Here is a 19,825-nt window from a genome sequence, read left to right as displayed (position 1 = left end):
CGTTTCGTGACTAGTTGATGTTCATGGATGTGGATCGTTATGTGTCTTCCTGTTTGTCCTATCTAGTGTTTTGTGCAGTCCTTGCATGGGATTTTGTACACTACATTGGTTTTGCTCATGCTGGGTATCGGGTCCTTCATTCTGGTGAGTTGTTGTCTGAGAGTGGCTGTTGGTTTGTATGCTGTTACGAGTCCTAGTAGTCGCAGTAGTCTGGCTGTCAGTTCGGAAATGCTCCTGATGTATGGTAGTGTGGCTAGTCCTTTGGGTTGTGGCATGTCCTCGTTCCGTTGTCTTTCCCTTAGGCATCTGTTGATGAAATTGCGCAGGTATCCGTTTTTGGCGAATACATTGTATAGGTGTTCTTCTTCCTCTTTTTGCAGTTCTGGTGTACTGCAGTGTGTTGTGGCCCTTTTGAACAGTGTCTTGATGCAACTTCTTTTGTGTGTGTTGGGGTGGTTGCTTTTGTAGTTTAGGACTTGGTCTGTGTGTGTGTGGCTTTTCTGTATACCTTTGTGGTGAATTCTCCGTTCGGTGTTCTCTGTACCATCACGTCTAGGAATGGGAGTTGGTTGTCCTTTTCTTCCTCTCTAGTGAATTGGATTCCTGTGAGTGTGGCGTTGATGATCCGGTGTGTGTTCTCTATTTCTGTGTTTTTAATGATTACAAAGGTGTCGTCCACAGACCTGACCCAGAGACAAAGGAGAGCTAGTGGATGTGATCTATTTGGATTTCCAGAAAGCTGCACATGATGCTGCAGCTAAATAATATGTTGAAGGAGCAGCGTTATGAAAGCTAGTGCTTCCAAATAAACCTGTTGGACTATAACCTGGTGTTGTATGATTTTTAACTGTATTTAAGACAGAGATAGATAGGTTATTGATTGGTAAGGGTCATGGGGAGAAGGCAGGAGAATGGGGTTGAGAAACATATCAGCCATGATCAAATAACGGAGCAGGCTCGATGGGCTGAATGGCCTAATTTTGCAACTATATCTCATGGTGACCCTGCATCTTCCTCGTGTCCAAACTGGCTATTTAAATGCTTTCATGGTACCTGTCACCACCCACATCGACCTCAGAGGAGGAGGAAGTGGTGGAGAGGGGGTGTGCCAGTCAGACTGGGATCTTGCTGTGCTCTCGGGCTTGCGCCGCCGCAGCAAGTGCAGGGATGGTCACGGAGAGAAGGAAATAGGACACAGGGGACTGGGGTCAGAGAGTCGGAAAGAGCCGAGAGTTGTCGATGGGATATTAAACCTCGGCATCACGTGTGCTCACAAACTCCTGGGGAAAAAAAACCCAGAAACTGATCTTCATTTATCCCGGAGTGGGTTCTCCTGGGATTTTAAATCCACCCCCACCCCCCGCGATCAGGAATTCCACAGGGCAGCTTCTGCCAACAACTTTGCAAACTCAAGAAAGTTCGCCACAAGTTGAGAGAGATTTGAGAGAGTGGGAGAGACAGAGAACACAGCGACTCGACTCAGGGGCGATTGGGAAGGACAAAGACGCTGCTGTCAGAGTCCAGACGAGGTTTGTGATCTCATTGGGAGGTCTCTGGGGCTTTGATGTTGTTGAACTCTCCAGGGCTGGAAGTGGGAATGGCCAAAGGGGTAAGTTCATGTTGATTTGGTCCCTTTTTGCTGTTTGATCTGTGATACATTCTCTGAAACACCAAGCCGGACTCGCTGGACTTACTGTGAGATTTTGCCTCCAGTCCCAGTGTCGGTCTCTCTCTCTCTCTCCTTGGGAGCTGTGAGCAGGGGCTGAGGAATAAAGATGAGAACTCCGCTTGTTTGATTGTTCAGGGTCTGCACTCGGAAGGGCAGAGGACGGCTGTTCGGCCCATCGTCTCTGTGCTGGCTGGGAGGGGAAAAAACTGAATTGAATGGAATTGAATTTATTGTCACGTGTACCGAGGCACAGTGAAAAGCTTTGTCTTGTGAGCAATACAGACCGATCAGAGTTAAGGAGCATCAATAGTAAGTAATAGGTAAACAGCGGCAAAAACAAAAACACAGGTACAGGCTAAGTTAACAGTTTGTGAGTCCATTCAGTATTCTAACAACAGTACTGTAGAAACTGTTATGAAACCAGCTGGTGTGTGTGTTCAGGTTTCTGTACCTTCTCCCCGATGGTAGAGGTTGTAGAAAAACATTGCCAGGGTGGGATGGATCTTTGAGAATGCTGACGGCCTTTCCCTGACAGCGGGGCCTGGGAGATGGATTCTATAGATGGGAGGTTGGCCTGTGTGATTGTCTGGGCTGAGTTCCCCACTCTCTGTAACTGTCTCCGATCTTGAATGGTACAGTTGCCATACCGGGTAGTGGTACATCCAGACTGAATGCTCTCGATGGTGCACCTATAAAAGGTGGCAAGGGTCAACATTGTCATGCCAAATTTCCTCAGAAGAAGAGACATTGTTGGGTCTTTGTAACCAGTGCATCCACATGGAGAGTCCCAGAAAGCTTGTTGTGGATGACCATGCCCAGGAGCTTGACACTCTCCACTCGTTCCATCTCTGTGCTGTTAATGTGTAGGGGGGGTGTGAGTAACATCCCACCGAAAGGTAGTAATGAGTTCCTTGGTTTTGCCGGCACTGAGAGCTAGTACAGTATCCAGTCCAATCCCCTTTGTCAGCTCCCCCTGTAGTTTGTGGCAGTTCTTAAAGTTGGGATGGGGGGGGTGGTTCTGCCTGTTTGACTCAGAGATACCCCCAATTCCCTCTGACTGACAAGAAGCAAAGAAACTAGAAGCAGGAGTTGGCATTCGGCCCTACTCATCTGTACATTACCATCGTGTTTGACTCCCCCCCCCCCCCCCCCCCCCCCCCCATCTCTGCTTTCCCTCTGTTCTGTGTGATCTCTTTAAAATCTAAAATATTATCCAATTCTTTCTTGAGTATATTCAGTGACTTGGTCTCCATAGGTTCATTACCCTTTGAATGAAGAAATCTTTCCTCATCTCAGTTCTAAGTGGTCTACCTCACATCCGAAAACTCTGACCCCTGAATCCTGACACTCCAGCTAGGGAAACATCCTCCCTGCACCTAGTCTGTCCAGCCCTGTTTGAATTTTGTATGGTTCAATCCGATCCCCCCTCATCCTTTTAAACTCGAGTGAATACAGACCTGGTCAAACCAATCTCACCTCGTGGGAGTCCTACCACACCTGGTAACAGCCTAGTGAACCTTTTCTGCACTCCCTCTGGTAAGTATATCCTTTCTTAGGGATGGAGACCAAGACCGTGGGCAGTACTCCAGGGGTGGTCTCACCAAAGGCCCTGTATAATTTCACTGTATAACATTCCTACTCTCAACTCCAATCCTGTTACAGTTGAATGTCAGTGTATGATTTGCTTCCTAATTGCTTGCTGCCCCTCAGTACCTTCATTTACTGGCTACAATGATTCCTTTGTACGTCCACACTATCCAATATATTACCATTTAAATAACGCCCTTCCTTTCTGGTTTTCACACCAAAGTGTATCATTCACATTTAGCTGTGTTGTGTTCCATGTGTTTATCTACTAACTGGGACATGTTTAAATCACCTTGAAGCCTCTGGGTATCAATCCTGTGAAGTTTTATATCATTCGTAAACGTGGAAATGTTAAGTTAGGACCCCTCATCCAGGTCGTTTGTATGTACCATGAATAGCTGGGCTCCAAGCACTGAACCTTGTGGTATCCCACCAGTCACTTGGAGAGAAAGGCCCACTCTCTGTATATTGTTTTGAAACCAATACTTATCTCACAAGAGTGTCTCAAGGTCCCTCTATTCATTCTGCCGCTTACTTTCTACTGTTGTGTCCTGCTTACTGACTTCTTGTATAAAGAAAAGAGAGCATCCTGATCCCCTCTATCCAGACCCCCCCCCCCCCAAACCTGTCTCTCAGTCACCAGAATGGATGCAGGGATGAGGATATCGATAGGTTAGAGGAGATCCAACTGATGTAGTCAATGTCGCGAGGGGTGATTCACAGAAGATTGGGGGATCTATTCCCACTTGTGAAAGGATAGATTTTCACGTAGCGAGTGGTTAGAGTCTGAAGTGAGCTGTCAGAGTGCGGAGGAGGCAGGTTCACTCGAGGTTCATCAAGGGAATCAGAGCGTTATTTGAAAAGGTAGAATGTGCAGGGTGACAGTGTAAAGGCATTGGCACTAGGTTTATCTGGAGAGCTGAGTACTCCTCCCGTTTACCCTGTTCAGGGGATGTGGGTGTCACTGACCAGGCCCAGAATTTATTGCCCAGAGGACAGTTAAGAACCAACACCGTTGCTGTGGGTCTGGAGTCACATGTAGGCCAGACTGGAGGAGGGATGGCAGATATCCTTCCCTGAAAGACATTAGTGAACCCAGTTGGGTTTTTACAACAGGCCGCAGTGTTTACATAGTTAACGGTAAGCTAGTTTTTAAAATCCCAGCTATTTATTGAAATCAATTTCACCATTGCTGTGATCCGAAATATATTCTGGATAACAAACCCAGTGTCACTGTCATACACCCCTCCCTCCCCACTTGTGCTGTGAGCATCCTGTGACTTTGATTAAATCTCCTCCTGCGTTCCCCTGTTGTAGGAAACCTTCCTGCTGTGTCCAGTCTCTCCTTGTGGTGCACACCCTCCAGTCCTGGCACTGGGTTGGTGATCATCCTCCATATCCTCCTCTGTGCCTCTATGTCGTTCCTGTATTGTATTGTACTCAGCCCTCTAACTATGGTTTACTGGTGAACCTCCCTAACCCTAGCCTCAGCTGCGAGAGACTATCATTGTGTGTGCCTTCCTCACTGTTGTGAGCCCTGTGGGCATGTGCTCCAAGGTGCCTCTGTTCTTTTATACGTTCCAGCATTCCATTACCTCATCCCTTCACCATCTTTATCCTCCTCAAATGCATCACTCTGTCTTCTGGATTCAATTCCTTTTGTTTGTAAAATTTCACTCAGGATGTGGGTGTCGCTGGCTGGGTCAGTATTTATGGCCTGTCCCTACTTGCACTTCAGCAGGGGCAAGGGGGAGAAAATTTAAAACAGGGCTGGGGCGAGTGTGCTTCCACCAAAGGGTTGTGAATCTGTGGAATTCGCTGCCCCAGAGTGCAGTGGATGCTGGGACAGTGGGTAAATTTAAGGAGGAGTTGGACAGGTTTTTAATTGTCAATGGGTTGAAGGGATAGGTCGAGAGAGCAGGAGAATGGGGATGAGGAGAATGTCAGCCATGATTGAATAGCAGAGCAGATTCAATGGGCCGAATGGCCAAATTTAGCGCCTATATCTTATGAACTAAGAAGATGGTGGAGAGCTACCATTTTGAACTGCTGCTGTCCATTCAGTCCACATTGACATTCTGGAGGGAATTCCGAGATTTTGACCCAGTGACCATGAAGGGACAGTGAAATATAAATTATCCCATCTTCCAGCTTTCTAACCTGCCCTATGTGGTTAACGCGTCATACATAACGCATCCTGAAGAAGGGCTCATGCCCGAAATGTCGATTCTCCTGCTCCTTGGATGCTGCCTGACCTGCTGCGCTTTTCCAGCAACACATTTTCAGCTCTGATCTCCAGCAACTGCAGTCCTCACTTTCTCCTCCCATGTGGTTAACTCAGGGTCATTGATGTGTGACTGGAAAAGCATGAGGAGTCCAACATCTCCCTTTCTCTTAGGCCCTGATACAAAAAGGGAGAATTAATCGGATTCAAGTGAATGGCTGGAGACACTCAATGGACTTTGGATGATGGAGATCTGATACAAACATAATGTGGAAAAACTCAGCAGGTCTGACAGCATCTGTGGAGAGAGAAACTGAGTTAACATTTCGGTTTGTGATGACCTTTCAGTGGGACAGTTCCAATAAGACAGGGTGGGCTCAGATGGAAACTGGTTAACTTTGTCCCTGCAAACGGTTTACTTTTCCAAGCAGCCTGACAGGTGTGCCCTGATCAAAAACCTCGCTCACGTGTCACACGTGCTGCTGTCATCAACCGACTGTTAATTCCTCAAAACACTTCAATCACAATTAGTCAGGCATGACCTTTCCTTATCTAGTCCACGTCTGGTTAAGGTATGATTGATTTGTGTTTTTCTAAATGATGATTTGTACTGTCTCTGATTTGCTTTCACGAAGGAGGCCTCAGGCCTTGTGCAGATGGCGCGGTGGTTGCTATGGGATATGTGTTTGTCACTTTTTGAAACGGTGACAAAATGCTGGCGGCTCTTCAGCACCTTAGAGCCCGGAAGCGGGTTATTTGGCCCATTGCTTGGTGTCTGTCCCCTGTCAGAAACAGCCCCTTCTTTGACACCAGAAACTCCTGTAAACTCTGCCTCAGCCTGTCACTGGATTCCAGAGAGCTGATGGTTTAGTGGGCTTTGTGACTTCAGGGGCATCTGAGTTTGAACCCCACAATGCCAGGTGATGGAATTTCAATTCAATGAAAAAAATCTGTAATTAGGTTTAATGGTGACTGTTAAACTGTTGTCAATTGTTAGAAATGTCAATCTGGCTCATTAATGTCCCTTAGGGAAGGAAATCTGCTTTCCTTACCTGGTCTAGACAGGCAGGAGGCCGGGAGAACACAGCAAGCCAGGCAGCATCAGGAGATGCAGAAGTTGAAGTTTCTGGTGTAACCCTTCTTCCGGACTTCTGGCTTGCTGTGTTCTTCCAGCCTTCTGCCTGACACTTTTATTTTGTCCTTCCCTAATCTGGCCTGCACGTGATTCCAGACCCACAGCAATGTAGGGGACATTTCACTGCCCTCTGCTCCTCTCTGGATGTTGGCAGGAAGAATTGCCTCATGTTTCCTATGTTACGCCATTTGCCAAGGTTTTGCCCACTCTATTAATCTGTCTACATCCCTCTGCATACTCTGTGTGTCACTCTCCTCACTGGCCTCCCCATCTGTATTTGTGTCATCCATAAAAACTTGGTGATAGTCCATTCGCTTCCTCATCCAAGTCATTCATTTACATTCTAAAGAATTGTGGCACCAGCACTGATCCTGTGGCACACATTGGATTACAGGGTGTCATCCTGAGAATGCCCCCCTTTGTCCCAACTCTCTGTCTTCCATTAGTTAGCCAATCCTCTGTGCATTCTAATATACTTCCCCCAACACCACAGGCTCTGATTAAATACCCTAATGTGTGGCTCCTTATCAAATTCCTGCTGATAATCCAAACACATTACATCCACAGCTTTCCCTTTATCTATTTTGCTTGTTACTTCCCCAAAGAGTTCAAGTAAAATGATCAGGCATGATTTCCCCCTCATGAACCCACGCTGACCCTGCTTAATCATCCTATGTCTTTCTAAATGCTCTGCTATCACAACCTTCATAATAGATTCCCATATATTAACTAGGCAAGTTAAGGACAATTATAAGGAAAAACATACAATGTGGTAAAGATTATTGGTGTGTCTGAGGATTGGGAATGTTTTTAAAAGTAAAGAAAGTTGAGGAAAGAAGGGAGAAAACACATTTTGAAGGTAAACTTGTAGGTAATGTCAAAATAGACAGGAAGAGCTTCTTTAAGTAAAAATATTACATTAGATTAGATTACTTACAGTGTGGAAACAGGCCCTTCGGCCCAACAAGTCCACACCGACCCGCCGAAGCGCAACCCACCCATACCCCTACATTTACCCCTTACCTAACACTACGGACAATTTAGCATGGCCAATTCACCTGACCCTCACATCTTTGGAATGTGGGAGGAAACCGGAGCACCCGGAGGAAACCCACGCAGACACGGGGAGAACGTGCAAACTCCACACAGTCAGTCGCTTGAGTCGGGAATTGAACCCAGGTCTCAGGCACTGAGAGGCAGCAGTGCTAACCACTGTGCCACCGTGCCGCCCTAAAAGGTAGCGAGAAGCCAAAAATGAATAAAAGTCTCTTAGAGAATGAGAATCCCATGTTTCCTGGGGATCCTTTGAGCATATCATTTATTAAAGCTGCCTCATTACACGTTATCAGATCCAAAATAGCTTGATCCCTGGTGAGATTCACAACATCCTGTTCCACAAACCTGGTTAGGGGAGCAGCAAGTTCTGGAGCACAAGTCTTTAGTCCTATTGTTGGAATGTTGTCAGGGCCCCCATAGTCTTTGCAGTATTCAGTGTCTCCAACCATTTATTGATATCCCATGGAGTGAATTGGAGACTGGCTGGAGCCTGGTCTCTCTGACACTGGAGACCACTGGGGGAGGCTGAGATGGTTCATCCACTCGGCATTTCTGGCTGAAGATTGCTGTGAAAGTTTCAGCCTTATCTTTTGCCGTGATGTGCTGGGCTCCTCCGCCATCGAGGAGGGGGAGATTGGTGGAGCCTCATCCTCCAGTGAGTTGTTGAATCATCCACCACCATTCACGATTGGATGTGACAGAACTGCAGAGCCATCCCATTGGCTGTGGGATCACTGAGCTCTGTCTGTCACTTACTGCTTTATGCTGTTTGGCAAATAGTCCTGTTTGGTGGCTTCACCAGACTGATACCTCGTCTTCAGGAACGTCTGATGCTGTTCCTTGCAAGCCCTCCTACACTCTCCACTGAACCAGGGTTGATCCTCTGGCCTGATGGTAATGGTTGAGTGGGGCATATGCCGGGCCAGGAGGTTACAGATTGTGCTGGAGTACAGTTCTGCTGGTGATGGCCCACAGCACCTCATGGATGCCCAGTCATCAGTTGCTCGATTTTACTTAGCCCGGTGATAGTGCCACACCCTGTATCCAAAAGACATGGGCTCCACAAGGAATTGTGAATTCTGTGTGAGCCCAGGCTCCCTTGCCCTGCCTTTTCAGGGAGACTGAAGGATCATGGCAGGAAGAAGTGTGAGAATATGACATGGGATGTATTTTGGCGTCATCTGGAACCATGGCCACAATGTGTAGGAGTGGTGACTGAAATAAGGGAAATGGAAATATCATCAACCGAGATTGGGCAACAGCACAGCAGCTTACATCCTATCGCAGTGGACGGAGCTGTGGGAGAGAACTGGACGAAACCAAAGTTATATCCACAACTGCGAGGGGCAATGGATAGGGTCGGCAGCAACAAATCTCCCCTCAGCACAGGGATCAATAACCCTGGTGTCATTAATTGATGATTAAAAACCAAGAGGGTTTTAAGAAAGAGAATTTTTGATCCCCCAAAGGGTGGTGGAAATTTGTAACCCTCGGTCCCTGACAGGATGGTAGGGGTGAGGAACCCTCACAACGTTGAAGAATTATTTAGATGATTTACGTGAAGCATCAGGCCAAGGGCTGGGAACTGGGGCTGAAGTAGAAAGGTGATCTGGGGCCAGGGTTCACCTCCCACCACAGCAGTTGGTGCATTTTGAATAAAAGAAGAATGTCTGGAATTAAAAATCTAATGATGACCGTAAAGCTATTGTCAATTGTAATAAAAGCCCCATCAGGTCACTTCCTGTTCTGGCCACCATGTGACTTGGCCTCAATGTTATTGGGGTGGCAGATCATTCATTTGGATCAAAATACTAAGACTCCACAAGGTCCCAAAGGATTCTTCTATATCTGTCAGAGATTTTCCTGCACATCCAAAAACCTCATTTACTGTGTCTGTTGCCCTCGATGTGGTCTTCTCTACATTGGGGAGACAGGGCGCCAACTTGCAGAATGTTTCAGAGAACACCTCTGGGATACCCGCACCAACCAACCACACCGCCCCGTGGCCGAACACTTCAACTCCCCCTCCCACTCTGCCAAGGACATGGACTGGGCCTTCTCCACCACCAAATCCGAGCCACCCTACGTCTGGACGAAGAACACCTCATCTTCTGCCTTGGGACCCCCCAACCACACGGGATGACTGAGTTTCCTCATTTCCCCTGTCCCCACCTTATCCCAGTTCCAATCTTCCAACTTGGCACCACCCTCTTGACCTGTCCATCTCCCTTCCCACCTATCCACTTCCACCTCTCTCACAACCTATCGCCACCCCCCCCCACCTGCATCTACCTGTAACACTCCCAGTTACCTTTCCCCCAGCCCCACTCTCCTCCCATTTATCTCTGAGTCCCCTATCCCCTAGCCACACATTCCTGATGAAGGGCTTGTGCCTGAAACATCGTCTGTCCTGCTCCTTGGACGCTGCCAGACCTGCTGTGCTTTTCTAGCGCCACACTCTCGACTCTGTCTGTAAGGTATGACTGTGAGACCATGTTCCAGATCCCACCATCACCATCCTTGGATATGTCCTGTTCTGCCAGCAGGACAGACCCAGGGGAGGGAGTGACACCGTGGGATACAGTTGGGGAGTTGTTCTGGGGGTCTTCAGTGTTGACTGTGGATCTCATGAGGTCTCATGGCATCTGGTTAAATGTGGGCAAGGAAACCTCCCTGCTGATTACCACGTACTGTCCCCCCCCCCCCTCGCTGATGAATTACTGCTCCTTCATGATTAACCCTTTGATGCAAAATGTGCTCTGGGTGGGGGATTGCACTGTCCACACTGGCTCAGCAGCAACATGTCAGGTCCTAAAGGACATCACTGCTAGACTGGCTCTGCAGCAGATGGTGAGGGGACCAACAACAGGGGAAAACATACAAAACCTCATCCTTACCAATCTGTCAGCCACTGATGTATCTGTCTGTGACAGTATCGGTAAGAGGTGTAGAGGCATCAAGGTGTTTGACTGGATGAATCACAAAACATTAGTGACCAGGTACAGAAAGTAATCAGGAAAGCTATTGGGCTGCTGTCTTTTATGACGATAGAGATTGATATAAAAGTGAGGCTGTTAACGCTTCAGTTATACAGAGCCTTGGTGAGACCACATTTTGAAGACGGTGGGACGCTTTAGTTTTCTTATTTCTGGGAGGAAGTAACTGTATTGGAGATGGCTCTGAGGATCTTTACAGGATTGATACCGGGAGTGAGTGGGCTATATTTTGAGGAAACTTTGGAGAGACTGGGCTGTTTCCCTCTGGAGTTCAGGAGAGTGACAGATGATTTGATTGAAGTGTATAATTCCTGAATGACCAACGTCTCTAAGGCTCGCTGTAGTGTTCCAGGGAGGCTCAGTGCAGGCTGGAAGGACAGCACCTCTACTCCCACTTGGGGACCCTGCAACCTTCTGGACTCGATATCGAGTTCATTTACGTTAGGGTCTGAGAACCTTCCCCCATGGCCATACCCCAACCCCACATACCTGGCCTTGTCATTGCACAAGCTGTTACAACACACGTCCTGTTCTCTGTGACTCGTAGTCCCCATTAACAGCTATCCATTCCCACAGAGTGACCATTACTCACTCCTTTGGCTGTCCAACTGTTTCTCTCTCTCTTTGGGTTTGATCTCCACTGATCATTTACTCCTAACCCCTTGGCCAGCCCATCTTCTGTATAGAAACCATCTGTTTCTGAGCTGCCAGCAGTTCTGAGGAGGGGTCAGTGGACCCGAAACGTTAACTCTGCTTTCTCTCCACAGTTGCTGCCTGACCCGCTGAGCTTTCCCAGTGATTTCTGATTTTGTATCAGATCCTGAATGGTCTGGACATGGAGGATGTGGGAAGGATGTTTCCCCTTGTGGGTCATCCCAGAATCAGGGGGTGCTGTTTTACAATTAGGGGTCGCCCTCCTAGGACAGAGATGAGGGGTATTGTTGACACTGAGGGTTGTGAGACTTTGAAATATTTTTCCTCATTAAGGCAATGGGTGTGGGAATGTTGAATATTTTCAGGCAGAGATGAATTGATTGTTATTGGGCACATCATTAAGGATTATTGGAAGTGGGGGAGGTGGGGATGTGGAATTGGAAACTTATAAACAGATCAGCCACAATCACCTTGAAGGGTGGAGTTAGCTGGAGCAGCCAAATGACCTACATTTGCTGCAGTATTATATTTTTCAGGAGATCCTCCAGTTTCCATTGAGAATTCTGGACAAAGTTCAAAGTTAAAAATCATTCCCAGCTACCTCTGCCCCCCCCCAACCCCCCTCAGCCTCACCCCCTCCCATATATCTCTCAGCCCCCGATGAAGGGCTTATGTCCAAAGCCTCAATTCTCCTGCTACTCGGATGCTGCTTGACCTGCTGTGCTTTTCCAGCAACACGCACTCGACACTGTCGGAGAGTCAGTGCTGAGGGAGCGCCGCACTGTCGGAGGGTCCGCGCTGAGGGAGCGCCGCACTGTCGGAGGGTCCGCGCTGAGGGAGCGCCACACTGTCGGAGGGTCCGCGCTGTGGGAGCGCCGCACTGTCGGAGGGTCCGCGCTGAGGGAGTGGTCACTGTCGGAGGGTCAGCGCTGAGGGAGCGCCGCACTGTCGGAGGGTCAGCGCTGAGGGAGTGGGCACTGTCGGAGGGTCAGTGCTGAGGGAGTGGGCACTGTCGGAGGGTCAGTGCTGAGGGAGTGGGCACTGTCGGAGGGTCAGTGCTGAGGGAGCGCGTTATTTAATACAATATTGATTGCGTTTGAAAAATCCCCCTTATTTGAGTGAAAGTTTCTATAGAAATTGAAGTCTTTGCTTTTTCCTGCGAAAATCTCTTTGAGGTGGATCCTGCAGTGTTTGAACAAACCCTGTTTGCTTCTGTTCCTGTGGAGCGGCTATTTCCACTGGCTTCAGTTAATGTGCAGATTATATTGTGCTTGGACAGAAAGCTCTTTGTGTTGGTGAAGAGTTGATGCTGGTTTGTATAGTGCATGCTGTGTAATGCTGGGACACTCACGGATACACACACAGACACGCACACACACACACGTACACTTACACACACAACTCACTCTCCCACATAGACACCCACATAGATGTAGACACACACACACACACACACACACACACACACAGTCTCATACGGAGACAAATACTTACACGCAGACAGACACAGACACCCACACACACACACTCTCTCAGAAAGACGCCCACATGACACACCCACACACACTCCTTCTCTCACACACAGGCACACACAGTGCCATTAGGATGTTTGTTCAGGAGCACGTTTTGGTTGTTATAGAGACAAGGCCCAGTAAATTGGGCTTTTGTTGAATTGTTGGAAACTTTGTGTTAATTCCAAGTCAGACGCGTTACTTCAGGGTCATGTGTGTGTTGTGAGGGGGATGGGATGTGTTTGCACAGCAGTGGATTAAAGCTGATTCCTTTCCCATCTACCTGGGCTGGACGTGAATGTGCATTGTGAGTATGTGGTTTGGGTTGGGGGAGTAATTAATGCAAACGTCTCTGGGGTCATTAGCATCAGAACGTTACTGTCCACACTCTGAGCAGTTCTCAGACTGAGGAGAAAGAAATGATTCAGAGTATCACGGATCTAATTATTTTCTTCCTGTCCCCATAGTTCCTCTTCCCACCCTTTTAGTTTGCCCCCCAAGTACATTTTGCCAGAATATTGATTCCCCCAAACTCTTAACTTCATTAACTTACGGTTTCATTGCAATTTCACAAAAGCCCAATTGACCAGCCCTCGTTTCCGTAACAACCAACACAGGTTTCTGAATTAACAGCCTTATGGAGCTGAAGAAATACAATCCCGAGAGTGTGGGAGCAGGCCATTTGGCCCATCTGAAGATTATCTCTACCAGACACCCCCCCCTACCTATCTCTGTAACCCTGCGTTTCCCATGACCAATCCACCCTAACCTGCACATCCCTGGACACTAGGGGACAATTTCCCATGGCCAATCCACCCTAACCTGCGCAACTTTGGACTGTGGGAGGAAACCGGAGCACCCGGAGGAAACCCACGCAGACACGGGGACAATGTGCAAACTCCACACAGACAGTTACCTGAGGATGGAATTGAACTGGGAACCCTGGTGCTGTGAGGCAGCAGTGCTAACCACTGAGCCACCATGCTGTCTTGTGTCTCTTAAAGATATACTGACTGCGAGAGATAACGTAAACCATGATCTCAAAATGATTCGAGGATCTCAAAGGAGTGAAATCTGCCATCCAAGTCCGAGAGCTTTATAGCATGGAAATAGACCCTTCGGTCCAACCCGTCCATGCTGACCAGATATCCTAAATTAATCCAGTCCCATTTGCGAGTCCTAGTCCCATATCTCTCTAAACCCTTCCTATTCATATACCCATCCAGATGCCTCTTAAATGTTGCAATTGTACCAGCCTCCACCACTTCCTCTGGCAGCTCATTCCATACACGCACCACCCTCTGCGTGAAAAAGTTCTGGACTCCCCCACCCTATCCATGCCCCTTATGATTTTATACATTTATAAATAGACATTTTTACAGAGGGCTTGAGGAGGTCCACAGGAGATGGGGGAGATACTAAGCAAGTATTTTGTATCAGTATTTACTGTGGAGACAGACATGGAAGATATAGACTGTAAGGAAATAGATGGTGACATCTTGAAAAATGTCCATGTTACAGAGGAGGAAGTGCTGGATGTCTTGAAACTCATAAAGGTGGATAAATCCCAGGACTTGATCAGGTGTACCCAATAACTCTGTGGGGAGCTAGGGAAGTGATTGCTGGACCTCTTGCTGAGATATTTATATCACCGATAGTCACAGGTGAGGTGCCGGAAGACTGGAGGTTGGCAAACGTGGTGCCACTGTTTAAGAAGGGTGGTAAAGACAAGCCAGGGAACTATAGACCAGTGAGCCTGACCTCGGTGGTGGGCAAGTTGTTGGAGGGAATCCTGAGGGACAGGATGTACATGTATTAGTAAAGGAAGGACTGATCAGGGATAGTCAACATGGCTTTGTGCGTGGGAAATCATGTCTCACAAACTTGATCGTGTTTTTTGAAGAAGTAACAAAGAGGATTGAAAAGGGCAGAGTGGTGGACGTGATCTATATGGAGCTGAAAATGTGTTGCTGGAAAAGCGCAGCAAGTCAGGCAGCATCCAAGGAGCAGGATGCTGCTTGGATGTTGTCTGACCTGCGCTTTTCCAGCAACACATTTTCAGCTCTGATCTCCAGCATCTGCAGTCCTCACTTTCTCCTAGTGATCTATATGGACTTCAGTAAGGCGTTCGACAAGGTTCCCCATGGGAGACTGGTTAGCAAGGTTAGATCTCACAGAATACAGGGAGAACTAGCCATTTGGATAAGAACTGGCTCAAAGGTAGAAAAAGGAAGGTGGTGGTGGAGGGTTGTTTTTCAGACCGGAGCCTGTGACCAGTTGAGTGCCACAAGGATCGGTGCTGGGTCCTCTACTTTTTGTCATTTACATAAATGATTTGGATGCGAGCATAAGAGGTACAGTTAGTAAGTTTGCAGATGACACCAAAATTGGAGGTGTAGTGGACAGCGAAGAGGGTTACCTCAGATTACAACAGGATCTGGACCAGATGGGCCAATGGGCTGAGAAGTGGCAGATGGAGTTTAATTCAGATAAATGCAAGGTGCCGCATTTTGGGAAAGTAAATCTTAGCAGGACTTACACACTTAATGGTAAGGTCCTAGGGAGTGTTGCTGAACAAAGAGACCTTGGAGTGCAGGTTCATAGCTCCTTGAAAGTGGTATTGCAGGTAGATAGGATAATGAAGGCAGTGTTTGGTATGCTTTCCTTTATTGGTCAGAGTATTGAGTACAGGAGTTGGGAGGTCATGTTGTGGCTGTACAGGACATTGGTTAGGCCACTGTTGGAATATTGCGTGCAATTCTGGTCTCCTTCCTGTCGGAAAGATGTTGTGAAACTTGAAAGGGTTCAGAAAAGATTTACAAGGATGTTGCCAGGGTTGGAGGATCTGGGCTACAGGGAAAGGCCGAACAGTCTAGGGCTGTTTTCCCTGGAGCGTCAGAGGCTGAGGGGTGACCTTATAGAGGTTTCCAAAATCATGAGGGGCATGGATAGGGTAAATAGACAAAGTCTTTTCCCTGGGGTCGGGGAGTCCAGAACTAGAGGGCATAGGTTTTTAAGGTGAGAGGGAAAAGATATAAAAGGGGTAACTTTTTCACACAGAGGGTGGTGCGTGTATGGAATGAGCTGCCAGAGGAAGTGGAGGAGGCTGGTACAACTGCAACATTTTAGAGCTATTTGGATGGGTATATGAATAGGAAGGGTTTGGAGGGATATGGGCTGGGTGCTGGCAGGTGGGACTAGATTGGGTTGCGATATCTGGTCAGCATGGACGGGTTAGACTGAAAGGTCTGTTTCCGTGTATATATCTATGACTGTAAGACCTGAGCACCCCACAGTGAAGTGTTCTCATTCATGATGTCCCTGGTCAGTGTACGGTTATAAACTCTCCTCTGGATCCAAGCTCTATGTATTGGAGCTGGAGAATATTCTCTGAATCTTGTTCATGGGAGATGGAGGGTCTCACTGAGCTGGAATCCAGAGGCCAGACTAATGCCCAGGGGGCGTGTCTTCAAATTGCACCACCATCTGAAGTGAAATAGGAAGTAGGCCATTCGGTCCCTCAAGCCTGCTCCCTAAATCGATAAGTTGGATCGGTTTGCGTTTGGTTCCTGCGTTCACACCTCCCCCTGATGAAAAGATCAACCATGATTGTGTTGAATGGTGGGACAGGCTTGAGCGGCCGAATGGTCTACTCCTGCTCTTGGTTCATATGTTCTTATGATGATAATGGTGCAATTTAAACTTGGTACATGAGTCCAGATGATAAAACTCCACCTCGTAATGGCTACTATAATCAATTGTTGTAAAATAAGCCATTTGGTTCACGCATGTCCTTTTAGAGAAGGAAATGTGTCTGAAATGCTGGAACAAGACACTCACTTCAAGGGCACTTAGATATACCAAAACATGGTGATGCCTGTGTCCCATCAAAGAATGACATTCTTAAAAGCCCTACAGTATGAACTTGAGAGGGTGCTGCATTGTCAGAGCTACTGACTCTCAGTTCAGTGCAAGTTTCCCTCCAAGCCACTCACCGTCCCGACTTGGAAATATATCGCTGTTCCTTCACTCTGGCTGGGTCAAAATCCTGGAACTCCCTCTCTCAGGGACATTGTGGGTCTAATGGAACAGCACATGGACTGCAGCGGCTCAAGAAGGCAGCTCACCCCCACCTTCTCAAAGAGCAACTAGAGATGGACTCTAAATACTGGGCCCAGTCAGTGACATTCACATCCTTTCAAAGAATGAAAAAAAAGGTGTTAAAACCAAGGTCTGCTCAGTTCTCTTGGTTGGAACTAAATGATCTCCTGGTTACTCTTTTGAAGAATGGACAAAGTCTCTTTGTGCCTTCACCAATCACCAGTTCTTCATCGGTGTTGCTGAGTAAGTCCAGGTATGAGTTGGCAAAGCCTATGTCAGTGGGAAAATGGTTGTTCAGAGTCTGATCGAGAGCTCCTCTGTTGCAAGGTCAGACTCTTGTGAGACTAGGCCTGAGTGACACATTGCGGTGCTGCTAAAGCCACTTGTTAACCAGGCAGCCTGCTGCAAGGCAGCACCTCGTCATCGCAGCAACAAGTTCTCTCTCGTGTTCGGGGAGTGCTGCCTGTTCTCCAATTGCTTGAATAATAAGGCTGGCTTGCTGCTGTCCCCGCTGAGCTCCTAAAGCAGAGAGACCAGTGGAGGAAGTGAGGGAGACATGGCGGCGAGACATAGGGAGGAGCAAGGGAGACCTGGGAAGATGTGAATGCATTGGAGAGAGTGACGAAGTGGCTTTATTAGAATGGTTCCAGGATTGGGAAGCCTCAGTGAATGAGGACAGACTGAAGAGGGATGGGACTGTTCTCCTTGAAGAGAAGAAGGCCGAGAGGGAGATCTGACAGAAGCTTCCAGAATCAAGGGCAGGCTGGATAGATTCAAGAGGAAGAAACTCTTCCTGTTCATAACAAGATCAAGAATGCGATTTGAAGAGAAGACCAAAAGGAGCAAGAGTTAACTTTGGAAAATCTTTCTAACCCAGCGAGTAGTTAGAGTGTGGGAATGCACCACCTGGAAATGTGATGGGGGCAGGGTCAACTGATGTCGAGGAGCCGGTCTTGGACTGGGGTGGACAATGTTAAAGATCACACAACACCAGCTTCTAGTCCAACAGGTTTCTTTGGAAGCACAAACTTTCTGACAAGAAAGCTAGTACTTCCAAATACACCTGTTGGATTATAACCTGGTGTCAGGTTCAGCTGAGGCATCCCAGAGGGATAATGGATGGTTATTTGGATAGAAATGATCTGCAGAGATATGGGGAAAGGCGGGAGATTGGCTGTAAGGAACGATAATTGTTTGAAGAGCCAGTGAGAGAGGCAATGGGCTGAATGGCCTCCTTATGCACTGTAACAATTCTATAATATCACTGTGTTATGCAGCATTGAATGCATTGGAAAAACTAGAGAGAAACTATTGTTTCAGTTTTCCTCTGGCCCGTGGTTTTAGTTTCTGGGGCAAAACTTGATCAACATACCATCCTTCAACCTTCATTCCTGTCCCTAGTTGCCCCTTGAGAAGGTGGGGGTGAGCTGCCTCTTGAATCGCTGCAGTCCATGTGCTGTGGGTAGACCCACAATGTCCCTGGGGAGGGGTTTCCAGGATTGTGACCCAGTGACAGTGAAGGAACGGTGATATATTTCCATGTCAGGATGGGGAGGGGCTCGGAGGGGAACTTGCAGGGGGTGGTGTTCCCATGTATCTGCTGCCCCTTGTCCTCCTCGATGGAAGTGGTCATGGGTTTGGAAGGTGCTGCCTGAGGATCTTTGGTGAGTTTTTGCCGTGCATCGTGTCGATGGTACACACTGCTGCTCCTGGCCTTGTTCTATCTACACGATGCACTGCAGAAATTCGCCAAAGATCCTCAGACAGCACCTTCCAAACGCAGAATCACCCTTCCATCTGGAAGGAAGAAGGAGGTCTCACCTGGAATTCTCCATAGCTTTTACAATTTTAAAAATTCATTCATGGGCTGGTGGTCACCCCTGGTCTTGACCACTCAGCCCCTCCAGCCTGTCTTGCCACACCCTACCTGAGCCTGTACCTGATGTCCTGCTCAGCCTCGCCTCCCTGGACCTGCCAGGGCCCTGGGTAGAGCCTACAGACGCCCTCCCTTTCAGAATCCCCCCCCCCCCCCCCCAGCTACTGCCAATGACCCCTCACCACCCTCGCTTCCCTCCCTCTCCCAGTGTCCATTTATTTATTCACAATATTCTCGCCATCAGATAAATTATTGTGGGTTGCCTTTGGTTGTCAATTTGGAAAGGAGATTATGTGAACATGGTGCAGGAATATTCCCCTGATCCTACTCTGCCTTTCAATAAGGTCATGGCTGACGTGACCACTCAACCACCTTTCATTCCCTTTCTTAAACAGAACCCAACTACCTCTGCCTTAAAAAACACAGAGACTCCATTTCTAATGTCATAGAGTCATACAGTATGGAAACAGGCCCTTCGGCCCACATCATCCATGCCATCCAGGTTGCCTGGTCTCATTTGCCTGCCTTAGGCCCAGATCTTCCTTTTAAATGTTGTCATTGTACCACTCTCCATCACTTCCACTGGCAGTTCATTCCATACGCACGCCACTCTCTGTGTGAAAGAGTTGCCCCTAGGGCCCCTTTTATTTATGATCACTCGTCCCAAAGTGCCCCCCTGCTTGCACCTCAATCACTTGCCCTACCTTATATCTTGAGACGCGATGGAGTTTTGCCCCTTCCCCAGATATTGACTGAGAACGTTTTCTTGAACACACTGACAAAGTCCTCCCTATCCAAGCCCTTAACACTACAGTAGTCCCCATCGATGTTGGGAAAGGTAAAATCCTGATTATTCTTACATGTGATCCCCCTGCACACATGCTCTTGTAGCTCGATCTTAACACTCCATAGTGATTAGGAAGACAATTGGCGTTGTTGACCTTTGTTGCAAAGGTTCCAGCAACGAGGAAGTTTGGTTCCAGTTGTTTGTGGTACCAAAAGTTAGGGCCATTCAT

The 19,825-nt window shown here is 47.8% G+C and overlaps 1 protein-coding gene across 3 annotated transcripts in view; it reads left to right on the top strand.

The window, feature by feature from the left end:
• Positions 1-1,230: 1,230 nt before the first annotated feature.
• Positions 1,231-19,825, top strand: part of LOC132816571 (arf-GAP with Rho-GAP domain, ANK repeat and PH domain-containing protein 1) — a 165,886-nt gene continuing 147,291 nt past the window's right edge. Inside the window, exon 1 of one of the 3 annotated variants that reach the window (XM_060826344.1) lies at positions 1,231-1,529. The gene's annotated coding sequence lies outside the window, so the exon portion shown is untranslated. Of the gene's footprint in view, positions 1,530-1,590; positions 1,610-19,825 lie in introns of those variants that run through there. The other 2 variants (XM_060826348.1, XM_060826346.1) reach the window with 2 other exon arrangements.

Source organism: Hemiscyllium ocellatum, chromosome 6 (genome assembly GCF_020745735.1).
Source record: "Hemiscyllium ocellatum isolate sHemOce1 chromosome 6, sHemOce1.pat.X.cur, whole genome shotgun sequence".
In the NCBI taxonomy this organism is placed as follows: Eukaryota; Metazoa; Chordata; class Chondrichthyes; order Orectolobiformes; family Hemiscylliidae; genus Hemiscyllium; species Hemiscyllium ocellatum.
The sequence above is the reverse complement of the archived record's forward strand: the minus strand, read 5'-3'. Positions and strand labels throughout refer to the sequence as shown.